Source organism: Medicago truncatula, chromosome 6 (assembly GCF_003473485.1).
Source record: "Medicago truncatula cultivar Jemalong A17 chromosome 6, MtrunA17r5.0-ANR, whole genome shotgun sequence".
NCBI lineage: Eukaryota > Viridiplantae > Streptophyta > Magnoliopsida > Fabales > Fabaceae > Medicago > Medicago truncatula.
This window is the reverse complement of record NC_053047.1, coordinates 6,197,498-6,211,377: the sequence shown is the minus strand read 5'-3', so window position 1 is coordinate 6,211,377 and position 13,880 is coordinate 6,197,498.

Below are 13,880 nucleotides of genomic sequence, written 5' to 3'. Positions count from 1 at the left end.
CACATTCAACTCACTTTTAATCAAAATCAATTCACTCAAAATCAATTCTATCAAAATCAATTATCGCCACCGCTATACCAAACACACACTTAGTGGCCGTGGAGATGGAGATGTGCTAGGGATGCAAAGTGAAAAACAAGACAATTACATAGAGAAGACCACATTTATGGAAGAAACATAGTCTCTCAAAAACAAAAACATGGTCTTCATGTAATAACCTATGAATCTTTCACTTTGAACACTAGCCTATTCTCCATCAAACACTAGTCAATTCTGCATAAGTTTTACCCTTTTTCCTCGTATATTTGAGCAGAATACCTTTATCATTTGACGACAACAACTAAAATCCATACCTCTAATCCACGCTACCTCCCATCCCGAGAGTCAAACTCCTCATATTTGGATGTAAAAAGAAAACTAAACCGCACCCGTTAGTGGTACTGGTAGTTTTGAAGATGAGAATGATGTTGATAACGATATGTTTTTAGACTATATATGTTAATTTATTTCATATTATTATGCTCAAGATTGTTTGCTGTTTGTTTTCTTCCGGCTTGCATCGCATAGATTTGGCCATGATAGACACGCTAAGGATGAGACTTCATTAGAGGGAATACCAAAAGTTCTTCTCCCTCTATTGTTGGATCTCACACAATTGTGTTCAAATCTATGACATCTAATCTAAGTCTACAAGGGTTGGTAGTGGTTGTGTCAAATTTGAAGTGAAGGTGAAGTTAATGAGTGAAAGTGAAGGTTTGTAGTTTTGTGAGAAAATAGGTGAGAGAGCTCTAAAATCTATTGTTTGAATGTAGAGCATAGAACCTAGCTTCTACTTAGAAAATTACCCCTTTTATTGACAACTCTTTATTCGGTCTAGAGAATTGCTTTTCCCACATATAGTTTGACTGTGCCACACGAGTAAAATACCAAAATGCCCTTCGGCAGTTTGCTATCGAGGTTTTTAGGAACCGGCGGCAGTTAACTGCCGAAGTTTTTAGGACACCGGCGGCAGTTAAGTGCCGAGGAAAACCTCGGTAGTTAACTGCCGAGGAGAATGTTATAAGATCAGAACTTCATAGGAGTTTCCAAAACTTCATTGGTGCGTTTTTAATTTTTTAAGGTGCGATTTTGAGTCATTTGAAGCCATTAGAAGCCAATTTTAATCACAAAAACAAGTAAGTTTTTTGAATCCTATGCAATAGTTGCCTTGTGGTCGAATTGTATGTTATTTTTTGTTAAATTTCGATTATATAGGTTCGATTATATTGATTTGTTGATTTTATGATATGTTAGGATAGTTTAGGTTAGAATGGTTAGAATTGTTAGGATAGTTTAGGTTAGTGTAGGTTGAATTGATCGCCATATTTTTTTAAATGTAGATATGTCTCAGAATCAGAATCAGGGTAACGTTCACGATGATGAGACGAAAAAAGAAAAGTCACCTATGACATGACATGGAATTGTTTGCGATGGTTCCGAAAAAAAAGAAGGGTTCGAAGGTGCCGGTGTACAATCACTCGAGGTTGAGGAGGAGCGGGAGGACATGTTATTTCGGTCCTCAACCAAAACAAGGTACCGCAGGGACTGTAGCGGACAAGCCGATTGATTTGTGTGACGAGGAAGAATGAATGTAATGGCTTTTAATGCCTAATTGTTTTGGATTTTTTTATGTTTTATTTTTGTGTCGCGCACATTTTGTTTGACATTATGGTATTTAGAATAAAATTGCATTTGGAATAAATAAATTTGAGAACAAAATAAGATAATTATTGTTCCATTCAAAACAAAATATATGTTATCACATTACATTGCATTTTACATTACATTCCGAAATTTACCTTCCAGCTGCAACAATCATCTTACCACTGAATGGGGCAAATTCAAACTTGCTAAGCAGCAGGACTCCAGTATTCGATAAGCATCTTGAACGGTGGTTTTCAAGTGTCAAAAGAATGAGGTGCATTCCTTGACACTTGAATACCATTGTCCAAGATGCTCATCGAATACTGGAGTCCTGCCGATTAACAAGTTTGAATTGCCCCATCCAGGGTAAGACAATTGTTGCAGTTGGAATGTGCATTCCAACCACAACAATTGTGTTACCTTTGAATGGGATAAATTCAAACCTGCAAAACAACAGGACTCAAGCATTTCGCCAAACACCTCATGTTTTCCCTTTGAAAATAATAAATTTTTGTGAGGCTTGCTTTAGATGATGGTATTCAAGTGCCACCGAATTGAGGTTCAATCCTTGACACTTAATACCTTCATCTAAACCAGCATAACAAAAATTTAATATTTTCAAAGGAGAAACATGAGGTGCTTGCGAAATGCTTGAGTCCTGTTGTTTGACAAGTTTGAATTACCTCATTCAAAGGAATACAAATGTTGTAGTTGGAATGCACCTTACCCTAACTAATGACGATCTTGTGGCGGAATCAAACTTTTGATGATATCTTCAGTTGATCTAAGCAACTTCACCCGCATATCGATCCACTGGAACATGCTGTGCTCCCAAAACATGGTCGTCACGTTTTCGTCGTTCGTTAATTCCACCCAACTGAATGATACTCTCCCCTCGTCGAGTGTTGGACGTTTATACCAAATGTGTTCCACCATCCTTGTGTCTCTGGGGTTGACTCCTTGGTTGAATTCAGTCAGTGTATCCTTGAGACCTCTTAACGTTACACCAAGGCACCGAACCTTCAACCTCTGAGGTTCTCCGCCGTTGAATTGCGCATGAACGTCGATCCACCCCGCCATTGTTTTAATTCTACACAATAAGAAACTAAAAACAATCAATCAAAAACACATTATACATACACTCTAAAATTTATAAAAATAACCCTAAAATTATAAATCATATACTCTTACTAAAATAAAAAAATTTATATCATATAACATAAACATCATGCAAATATTTTAACAACATTAATCAACTAACATATACCCTAAAATTTAATTATAACATGTAAATCTACTAAAAAATAATAAATGTACTCAAAAACTAAAAAATAATAACATTTATAACAACTAAAATGTAAGTTAATAGCATTATAATTACTTACTTGTGATTTTGTTGAATAAAGTTTGTTGGATTTGGTTGTGTTTGTTAGAGAGAATTTGAGAGACATTTGAAGAAATTTTGGAAGATAAGATCAATAATGGATGAGAGGAGATTCTGCCAGATTTTGTAGTGCAAAAGATCCTCGGCAGTTAACTACCGAGGTTTTCCTCGGCAGTTAACTGCAGCCGGATTTGAGAAAATTTCGGCAGTTAACTGCCGAAGAAAACTGTCGTAGAAAACCTCGGTAGTTAACTGCCGAGGAAAACTGAACATACTTCACAAAGTTCTCAAGTTCTCTCAAATCTTCGCCGATTCTTCTTTCACGAATTGCGAGCGAATCAACGGGACACTTATATTATATTCTGTCAAGTTCTCTCTCGTCCCTATTTTTCCTACTCTCAACTTATTTTATGTTTTATGTTCATAAAGCAACCTATATTTGCACATTAAAGCAACCTATTTTTGCACATTAAACAAAGTAAAAAAAACCCATGAAATTAAAAATAATGTCATCAAAGTAGAAATATACAAATATACAAATATACATATATACATAACTCAATGTCATCAAAAGACTAAAACTAAAAAATAAGTCCTAAAAAAGGAAAATAGTACTACTGGTCCTGATCCTGATGATGGTGCCTCCTCCTCGGCCTCTGGGTTCTCCTCCTGGTCAAAATCGGCGCGATCTGCTCCCTCATATGGGTCATGGCCTCATACCACTGCTGAGGGGTCATGCTCATGACCTCCTCCTGGCCTAACTGCGCATCAGCGTAGGCAACAGCGCCACTAACCATGTCATAGGTGTCAGGCGAGCTTCTCGCCTCATACCGCTGCCACTGCTCTGCAATGATCTGCTCTTCATTTGCAGGCCTCGGAAGATCTCCTGGAATAGGTGGCAAGATCTGAGGGTGAGACACCCTAGTGTACCACAGGACATAGTCATCCGCCACCCGCCATGTATCCTCTCCTGCTTGCTCACCCCGAGCGTCCGCCTTAAGCGTGTGAGTGCGGAAGTCGATGAACATCTGCACAATGGAAGGCGGGGGGAGGTCCCTAACATCAGTCGGATGTCTGGGGATGGTCTGCACGTATCCGTACTGCCTCAAAACCCTCTCGGGCAAGTGACGGTACACCCTACGGACGCCGCACATAATCCATCCAGAATACCAGAAAACCTCCTCGAAGTCCTGGATCTCTTTGTGCTCCTCGTACGGCCTCCAGCATACATCATCTAACTGTATACGATCGAGCAGTGACCGATACGTGATCCCCTCCCCATGACCCTTCTGGAGCTTCCACCTCGCTGCAACAGGATAGTTTTCCAGGTAGTCAGTGTTGAGATCAACACTGAAAAACCCTGGAAAATGCGCCAAAAACCATGCCTGCACAAACCAAACAAATAACATTTATAAATTATTACGCACGGAAAAATATAACAAAAAATTAAAAGTTCACAAAAAAATAAAGTTAACATAAATATAAAATTTCAGTTTTCTTACAGTGAGCAGTGTCACGCTCCCCCCAAGCGCTCTGTGTCCAGGCCTACATGCATCCGCCAACTCGCCGTATAGGTAGGCGAGGGTCATAGCTCCCCAGGAATAATTACGCATCCCTGCGTAGCCGTCTGCCATGGTCGTCAAATATATCAGCTCGATGCGCTTGTTGCTTCTATCGCCAAACAACAAGCATCCGACCAAGTACAGAAGGTAACACCGGACGCAGTATGTCCTGACCCTCTCCAGCTCCTCAACCTCCTCAGGATCCTCCGTACCCGCCAATACGTTGGCCCTACCAAGGTACGAGGTATAGAAGTCCCTCAGCCTGGGGTAGCTAATGTACCCACCATACTCCTGGTTGCAGATCTTCTCAGCCTCATGCTGGGCCACACCAAGATACGTCATCAGCAGTGCCGCTCCCTCATGCTTGGGCATCTTCTTCCCATGGGCCAACATCCGCCCCTCAATAGGAAGATGCATGAGACATGCGACATCATCCAATGTCACAGTCATCTCCCCCATCGGCATGTGGAAGGTGCTGGTCTCCGGATGCCACCTCTCGCATAAAGTAAGCAGCATGGCATGAGGCACGGTGGAGTACCCCAAGTAGACCAAGTCATGTAGCCCGCTCTGCTGAAGCGCATCCCAAAACCAATTCTCATTCCCGTTAGGGCGTCCGAGAGTGAGAATCTTCGCCCCATGATTAATCGGTTTAAGCACGCGGGTCTTACGAACCTGAAATAATAGAAAAATAAATTTGGTTTAAACAAAAACACATATAAACAAAACAATTAAACATAAAAAATAGAATTAAAAAAATAAACATATAACAATGTATATAATAATTAAAACAAACACACATTTAAAGAAAATAATTAAACATAAAGAAAAAGAATTAAAAAAAACACATATAGAGGTGGATATAATAATAAAAACAAACACACATTTAAAGAAAATATTTTAACATAAAGAAAAACCAATTAAAAAAAACACATATAAAAGTGGATATAATAATTAAACAAACACACATTTAAATTAAAGAAAATATTTTAACTTAAAGAAAAAACAATTAAAAAAAATACACTTACATTATTTGAATTATACCAGAGTGGCAACGCCACATGACCGGCATAAGAGTGGAGCAAGGACAAGTCAACCGGTCCACCAGGAAAGGGAGGGTCCGTAGGTAACACCTCCGGTGCAGCAGCTGCTGCAATGTCATCCTCGTCTCCTGCATCCTGCTCATGTGGTATATGATCCTGGTCATATCCACCGCCCGTCACATCATGATGTACCTGATCCTGATAGTTCAGGTACTCCACCCCAGTCTGGTCAACAGGCTGTGACGGGTCAACAACCTGTGACTCCTCAGGCTGTGTAGCCTGAGAGCTTCCTGAGCCATCTCCCCTCCGACCTCTACCCCTCTTTGGGATGTGGGCAATCTGTCTCTCCCTGCGGTGGCTCTGAGTCATGGCACGCCTACCACCAATCATCCTCGATGGATCAATGGGGTCCTGATCGGCCATATCTACAAAAAATAAAAAATAAAAATTAATATCATTCAACCACTTTATCAACAAACAGTAAACCTAAACAAAACCTACACTTTCACATTCAACCTAAACATAACCGCTTTCACATTAAACCACTTTACCAAAATAAAGACATTGATTGAACCTAAACATTATCATACACATTATCATTAACATTCAAACGCAAAAAATCAAATGCATTATCATACACATTCAACCTACACTAAACATAATTCAATATACACATTCAACCTAATTCAATATACACTTTTTCAATATGCATTCAACTTAATTCAACATACACGTTTTCGAATTACAATCAAGATCGTATCCAATACCTAAACTAACTAAATAATCAATAAAATTGTCATTGACACATTTTATCAAACACTTTGTGTGCAAAGTATCAAACATACTCAAAATGTGTTATTTTGCCACCAATCAAAACCACATTATACCCTAACATCATTCAATCATCAATTAAACCAACTACATTCAATTATAAACTACATGCACTCATAAAAAATTCAATTCATACATTAACCCTAACCACATGAAAACTACCATTTTTTTTAAAAAAAAAACCTACCCAAACTAACATTATAATTAAAAATGAGTCAAGATACTTACTTGTGATTAAATGGAGATGATGCACTTGATTTTGTTGAAAAATCGAATTTGGTGTTAGACAAAACCAAAATCGAATTTTGAGACAAAACCTACCCTAAATCTATACCAAATCATTTTATTCGTGTGTGTTAGACAAAACCCAACAACAATACACAGATATAAAAGACAAGAATGCATTAGTGGTACTACTTGCAAAGTAAGTCTTATTTAATTTTAAGTACAGTTTCAAATAAAATTTATTTAACAAATATTCACAAATGAAAAAAGGTTAAAAAATTATATAATTAATCACATCAAGTAATCATTTTCTCTTTTAATTATTTTTATTTAAGAGTGTACACTCATAAATTTTATTTGAAACTATGATCAAGTAAGATTTATCATAGTCTCGTACCATAATCTATAGTGTTCAATTAATGTAGTATTTTTATTAGGTCTTTTTCTTCCCTTCCTTGTTTTCTACCTCCAACAAGTAAACAAGGACACTGTCACAGTTACACAAAACAACCTAACCTCAAAAATCAAGCAATCTCAATCTTTACCTTCACCTCATAATCCATCGAGTTTGATATAACATAACTATCCACCACTAACATTATCAACCTTTTATAGAGAATTAGAGAGGAAAAATTAATATCAAAGTGAGAGAAACTAAGGATGGGTTTTGATTGCTTAATTTGAGCTTATCAATTGATATAAGTTTTGTGAGAATTTTTGAAAATACCTTATAACAATTTTTATAAATATTTTTCTAACATATTTTCATTAGTTCTCCAATATATTTTATAAAAACAAGTTATAGCATATACAAAAATAATTCATCATTATTTTACCTTTTACTATAAAAGTAGCTTATACAAACTTATGCATAAGCGCTTATTGTTTTAAGTACTCATCTTATAAACTGTTTATCCAAACAAGCCCTAATTTGCATATACACCCATTGCATAACCTTTTGTTTGCTGTCAAACTTCTCTTCATTTGGTTCGAAAGCCTCCTTCGCCCGAGATATCGTCTTTAATAGATCTGTCAGACCACCATGCCCACTGTGCGCCTCCCTCCCTAATTTGTGAGTTTATTGCTTTTTCTAGAAACTTCTTCTAAGAGCCTGTTTGAAATATTTTTTGTTTTCAGTTTTTGAAATATACAAATTCTCTTCTCACAATAGTTATCCTTTTACATATTTTAGTTTTAGTCTCCAAAACTAAAAAATTCAAAACAATTTCCAAACCTGTAATTTTAAAAATTAGTTTAGCAAAAAAAAAATTTAATTTTCAAGTTTTTAAAAACTAAAAAAGTGTTCTTATTTTATCTGTTTTTTTAATTAAGTAAATGATCCATTTAAATATGAAGAATTTCATTTTAAGCCTTACAAAAAAATTTCACTTTTAATAAAAATTGCACTTTTTCATTCTAATGAGAGAAAAAAATCATTAGAATGTTGTATTAAAAATCTTGTAATAGTTTCATATGGGCTATCAATTTTAACTTTTTTCTTTAAATAGGAGTAGTTTTCTATTTGGAATCTTTAAATAATAATCTTGCAATAAAAAAAATAAAAAATACTCTTAAGGTAAATCATTAGAATGTTTTCATATGGGCTATCAATCTTAACTTTTTTTTCTTAATAAAGTAAGTACACGTCTCAAAGAAGAAGGAAAAAAAACATATACATGTTGTCTTCAAATACACACACATAGTTTCGCACTTAATTTCAGCAAAATAAATGTTTTTAAGTGACTCTATATGGATTGACTCGCAAAGGTGCTACATTTTCTAGTGGAACCGAACTTAAATTTCAGCTGATTTTTTATATTTTTTATTTTATAAAATATGCTTATTCCGATTTTTAAAATAAAGAAAATCTCCTCCATTGTGCAATATAATTTTATTTTATTTTTAAATATTGTAACCAACATGTTATTGTTATATAGTTAGTTATAGTGGGTTTTCGGATAATCTTGTAATTGTGGTAAAACTCAAGTGAAACATGAAAATAAAGTGAAAGGAAGAAAGGAGAGAAATCTTAGATTAGAGAAAGAGAAGGGAAAATTCAAAAGTGATTATTGGATTGTAAAATGTTTATTCAACTAGAGTGATTATGTAACATTGTGTCTTTTATTAACACAAATGCAAAACATCACAAACTTTTCTGATGAAATGCAACTAAGTAACTATGGTTACTTGATTAACAAGTAAATCTATGATCAAGTTAGTTTGTAACTAACTCCATCTTATCCACTAACTACCTACTAATCTATATTATATACATCATAACAAATGAATAATAGACTAATGAACCAACACATCTTCTCTAACGATCCTTTAGGGGTGATCCTCTGAACCCCTATGATGATCCACAATACCCCTAATCATCTAAACACAATCTTTTGGACAACTATTATAAATTATTTCAATTCCAAAGATTTTGTTAAGTATAGTGTTGTTGAACACAAACATTTAGATTAACTAGCTTTTGGATACTATATCTGATTTCGATAATTATGTATATCATTGTAAACATTCGGTTCCTCTAGTAACTTATTAATGGTAGTGCTTTGTTGGCCTTCATCGTCCTGGTCACTGGTGCCGTTGACTTTTTCAATACCCAAATGTTAATTATTTTGAAGAGATGTGGTGACAACACTATGGACATTTCAACTGCCATTGTTTCTCCAAACAAGGAAGAGAATAAACAAAAATAGAAGGAGGTGAAAATAGGGAAGAGGAACAAAGGATTACAAAAGAATTTGAGAAGAAAATTGTTAGACCTATGGCCATAATAATTGCTTGATTCAAATAAGAGAACAATCAATTTTTTTTTGGTTAGGAGAGAGATAAGTTAATAAACATTGAGGAAAAGAAAAAAATATAAGTGGGGGAGAGAGTGTATATATGGTGCAAAGTATTATTGTGAGGGTTAGATCAATTCAAATGCAATAATTTATGGTCTAGTATGGATTTTTTTTTTTTTAGACTCATTTTATACGCAACCCATCTAACCGTATATAACGGGTTGCGTATAGAATGGACTCGTGAAAAATATAGATCCATAATGGATCCAAATTATTTATCTTTAGATTAATCAAATCTACCAATAGTATTATGCACCTTTTATACAATATATCCCTCCAAAATTATTTTTTCGATGGATCTTCCCATAATTAAACATCTACGTTCTTTTTGTTTAGTTTAATTGCAGTTTTGGTCCATCTATTTTCACCATTTTGTAGAATTGGTCCCCCTATTTTAAAATTCGTCAGTTTTGCTCCCTCCATCATATTTTTAAGGGTTAATTATGTTTTCAATCCCTACAAAATTACAAGCCTTCAAGTTTAGTCCCTACGAAAAGTTTATTCACTTTTGGTCCTTATTTACATTTTATAGGGACTATTTTGGAGGAATAAAAGTGTCCATTTTTTCTAAAAAGTTTTCAAAATAGAGACTATTCTTACAAACTACTAAATTATGGAGGACTAAATTTACCATTAAAATTTTATATGGACTAAACTTGAAAATTGTGATTTTATAGGGACTAAAAACATATTTAACCCTATTTTTAGGGGGGTGTATTGGATCATGATTCTAAGGGATTTTAAAAAACTTTTTTATCATGAAAAAGTCGTGTGGTATTCAATCAAGACTCTTTCCAATTTAAAAAAAGTCTTGTGTTATTCAATCAAGATTCTTTGTCATTTAAAAAAAGTCTTGTGGTATTCAATCAAGACTCTTAATCACTTAAAAAAAGTCTAGTGGTATTCAAAATCATTCAAATTTCGAAGGATTGTTTAATAAATCAGATTTTGATGGATTTTGTGGGATTTTCTAGTGAAATTTTAGCATGAAAAAGTCTTTCATGAAAACATGAGATTTCTTAGGATTGTTTTTTTCTTTTAAGATTTTACTATCTCTTCCTCTCTCTCCTCCCTTCTCTCTCTCTCTCTCTGTCTCTCTCTCTCTCTCTCTCTCTCTCTCTCTCTATAGCTCTAGCTCTCCCATAAAAAACCTCTCTCTAGCTCTCCCGTAAAAAAACCACTCTCTCTCTCTCTCTCTCTCTCTCTCTCTCTCTCTCTTTGATTCCTTCACTCTCTCTCTAGCTCTCCCGTAAAAAATAAAATAAATAAAAGAGTCTTTATTGAGATTTTGTAGCTCTAGCTCTCCCGTAAAAAATAAAATAAAATAAATAAAAGAGTCTTTATTGAGATTTTGTGAAAGAGAGTGTGTTATGATATTTTTTTCAATTATTTCTTAAAATTCATAAAATCTGTTGAAATCTCTTGAAATCCATAAAATCATTTCAAATCCTTTAAAATCTTATGAATTAAATCCATTGAAATCCTTAATAGTCTTTTAAAATCATCAAAGTCATCAAAATCTTGGAAAGTCTTTTAAAATCCTCAAGACTTTTTTAAACAAAAATTGTCCTTTAAAATCCTAATCCAATACACCCCCCTTAAACTATAGAAATGTGATGTGATAAATTTTAAATGTCGTGGAATATGATCTGATCATTAAAAAAGATCAACATTAATGAAATTATAACGAAATTCCCTTGAAAACTTCATTTAAAATATAACATATCACAATATTTTAGACAAAATATTTGATAGAGGGACCAAAATTGTTGAATTTTAAAATAGGGGGACCAATTTCGTAAAATGATGAAAATAAGGGGACCAAAACTACAATTAAATCTTTTGTTTATTTATTACAAATTATAAAAAGAAAATAAATACAATCGCAAAATCAAACTATACATCCGAAACCACTTTGATAAATCAATGTATTTCCAGTTCTAGTAAGCTTAACTCAGTTGGTAAGGACAATGCATAATATATGTAGGGGTCGGGGTTCGAACTCCATGCATCTCACTTCGCCCAGTTCTAGTAAGCTTAACTCAGTCGGTAAGGACAATACATAATATATGTAGGGGTCGGGGTTCGAACTCCATGCATCTCACTTCGCCTAGTTCTAGTAAGCTTAACTCAGTCGGTAAGGACAATGCATAATATATGTAGGGGTCCGGGTTCGAACTCCATACATCTCACTTCTCCACGTTTAAAATGTGTGAGCTTTAACCACTAAATTACTTGACAAATAAAAAACAATGTATTCCCAATGATGGTGCACTTGGATTTCTGTCTCTACTCCCAATTCCTCAGACTCGAACAAGGGTAATGTCCACTTTGAAAGTCCTACATAGCTCACTTCTCAAACCTTTAAAGGGTCTCACTTCTCAAACCTTTAAAGGGTTTATAGTTTATTTTTTGAACTGTTCTAAGTAGTTTCATTTTGGAACTCCTAAATTGTTTTCAACTTCTAAGGTCTGAGATGGTCACCACATATAACCACTATTTAAACCATATTATTATCTAATTTAGTGATGTCAATGGATATTTATAGGTATAAATAGTAGATATCCATCTCCACTTTGTTGGATAAATATGGTACACGTGCCCATACCCATGCAGGTATCACTATACGGGTTATCCACGGTTATTTAGGTACCCACATATATTCGCAGATACCCATGAATTTTTGTAAAAATATATTTTTAATTATCTAAAAACTTTAATTTTTAAACATTCTTTTTAATTTCATAAGTCTTACATAATCCATTCAAATTTTGTAAACCATACAAATTTCATAATCCGTACAAAATTCATAGTCCTTACATAATCTATATAAATTCTTAAAATCCAAACAAATTTACAACTAATCAACGTCTAAAAAAAAGTATTAAAAGACTTATGTATTTTAAGCGTAAAAAAAGTATAAAAAGTCAAATCTTATGTATAAAATATATATAAAAAGACTTATAGGGATTTTCAAATAATTAGAAACTATGGTTATTTTAGAAAACACATATATAAATATTAGTAATGTATCTAATTTATCAACAGATACGGATACCCACGAACACAAGTACAAACAAATCTATATTCGCATCCGTAAAGAAACAGATTTATTATACTCATGGATACCCGTTAAACTACTTGCCCCGTTATATGATGGATGTTATCCCCAATACCGGCGGGCACATATTTTTTTGACATACCTAATCCAATTCTTTTATTGTTTTAAAATAAATTTTATCAAATATGATTGAGATACTTCGTAGATACATCTTTGTTAGAGTAATATAGACGGGACATAATGGGTGCTTTAAGTTCTTAAAACTTTGTTATTTAGCCCTTGGGACGACCCTGCTATTGGGTTGGGAGTAGAAATTCAAAGTCGGGACATTATAGAGTTTGGAGTCTTTTGATTTTTTTGAGTTTGTTTTTAAAATTTTGTAAAGAAATTTACAGAAACTAAACATAAGTAATAAAAGTATCATGCATTTGAAAGTGTTTTAAATTAGGGTTGGAAATGAGTCGAGTCAAACCTTTTCGAGTTCGATTTGACTTAATAAGAACTGGTTCAGCTTAAATTTCGACCCGCTTTCGACACAAACTATTTTTCAGCTCGAGTTCAAATCGTTTAAAATTTATGAACCGTTTGGTTTGACTCGTTAAATCCAGTTTGTTTGCTTGAATTACATTAATTGAAAGTCATATTTATTTATTTAGATCGATTTCTACCCTTAAAATTTTGTTATTTGACCAATATTGTCAATGTTTAGATCAATTTCTACAAAATCATATTATCATGTTTAGGTCAATTTATTCACTCGATTCAATTTCTACAAGAACCATTGCTTATGGTTATTTCCACCAACACCATTGATTCCTACCTTTTTTTTATTCGGTCTTTTCTTTCACAAAGAGTGCTGGAGCCAACTACCATTCTCGCAATTCTGTCATATGCATTTGTTTTCTACCTCCAACAAGCAAACAAGGACAAAAAGCAGAACAAGTTGTTATAATCTACTACTCAACTTTTTGTTATAAGTTCATAGAATTGGTTGTTATTGCAGGACATGGAAATAAATTTTTCTTTGTTGGATTGAGCTTTATTTTTAGGTGAATCGTGATGAGTTGAACCATTATGTTATGCATAGTGAAAAGTCTCTGCCTTCAACTCCTTAGCTATTTAAATATTATCCCAACAAAGAGTTAAACAAATGGTGAAAATCTATATCCAAAAATCTAGACAATAATAAAGGTTTGCAATCCTAAGAATATACCGTTCATGATCATCTCTCTTTTT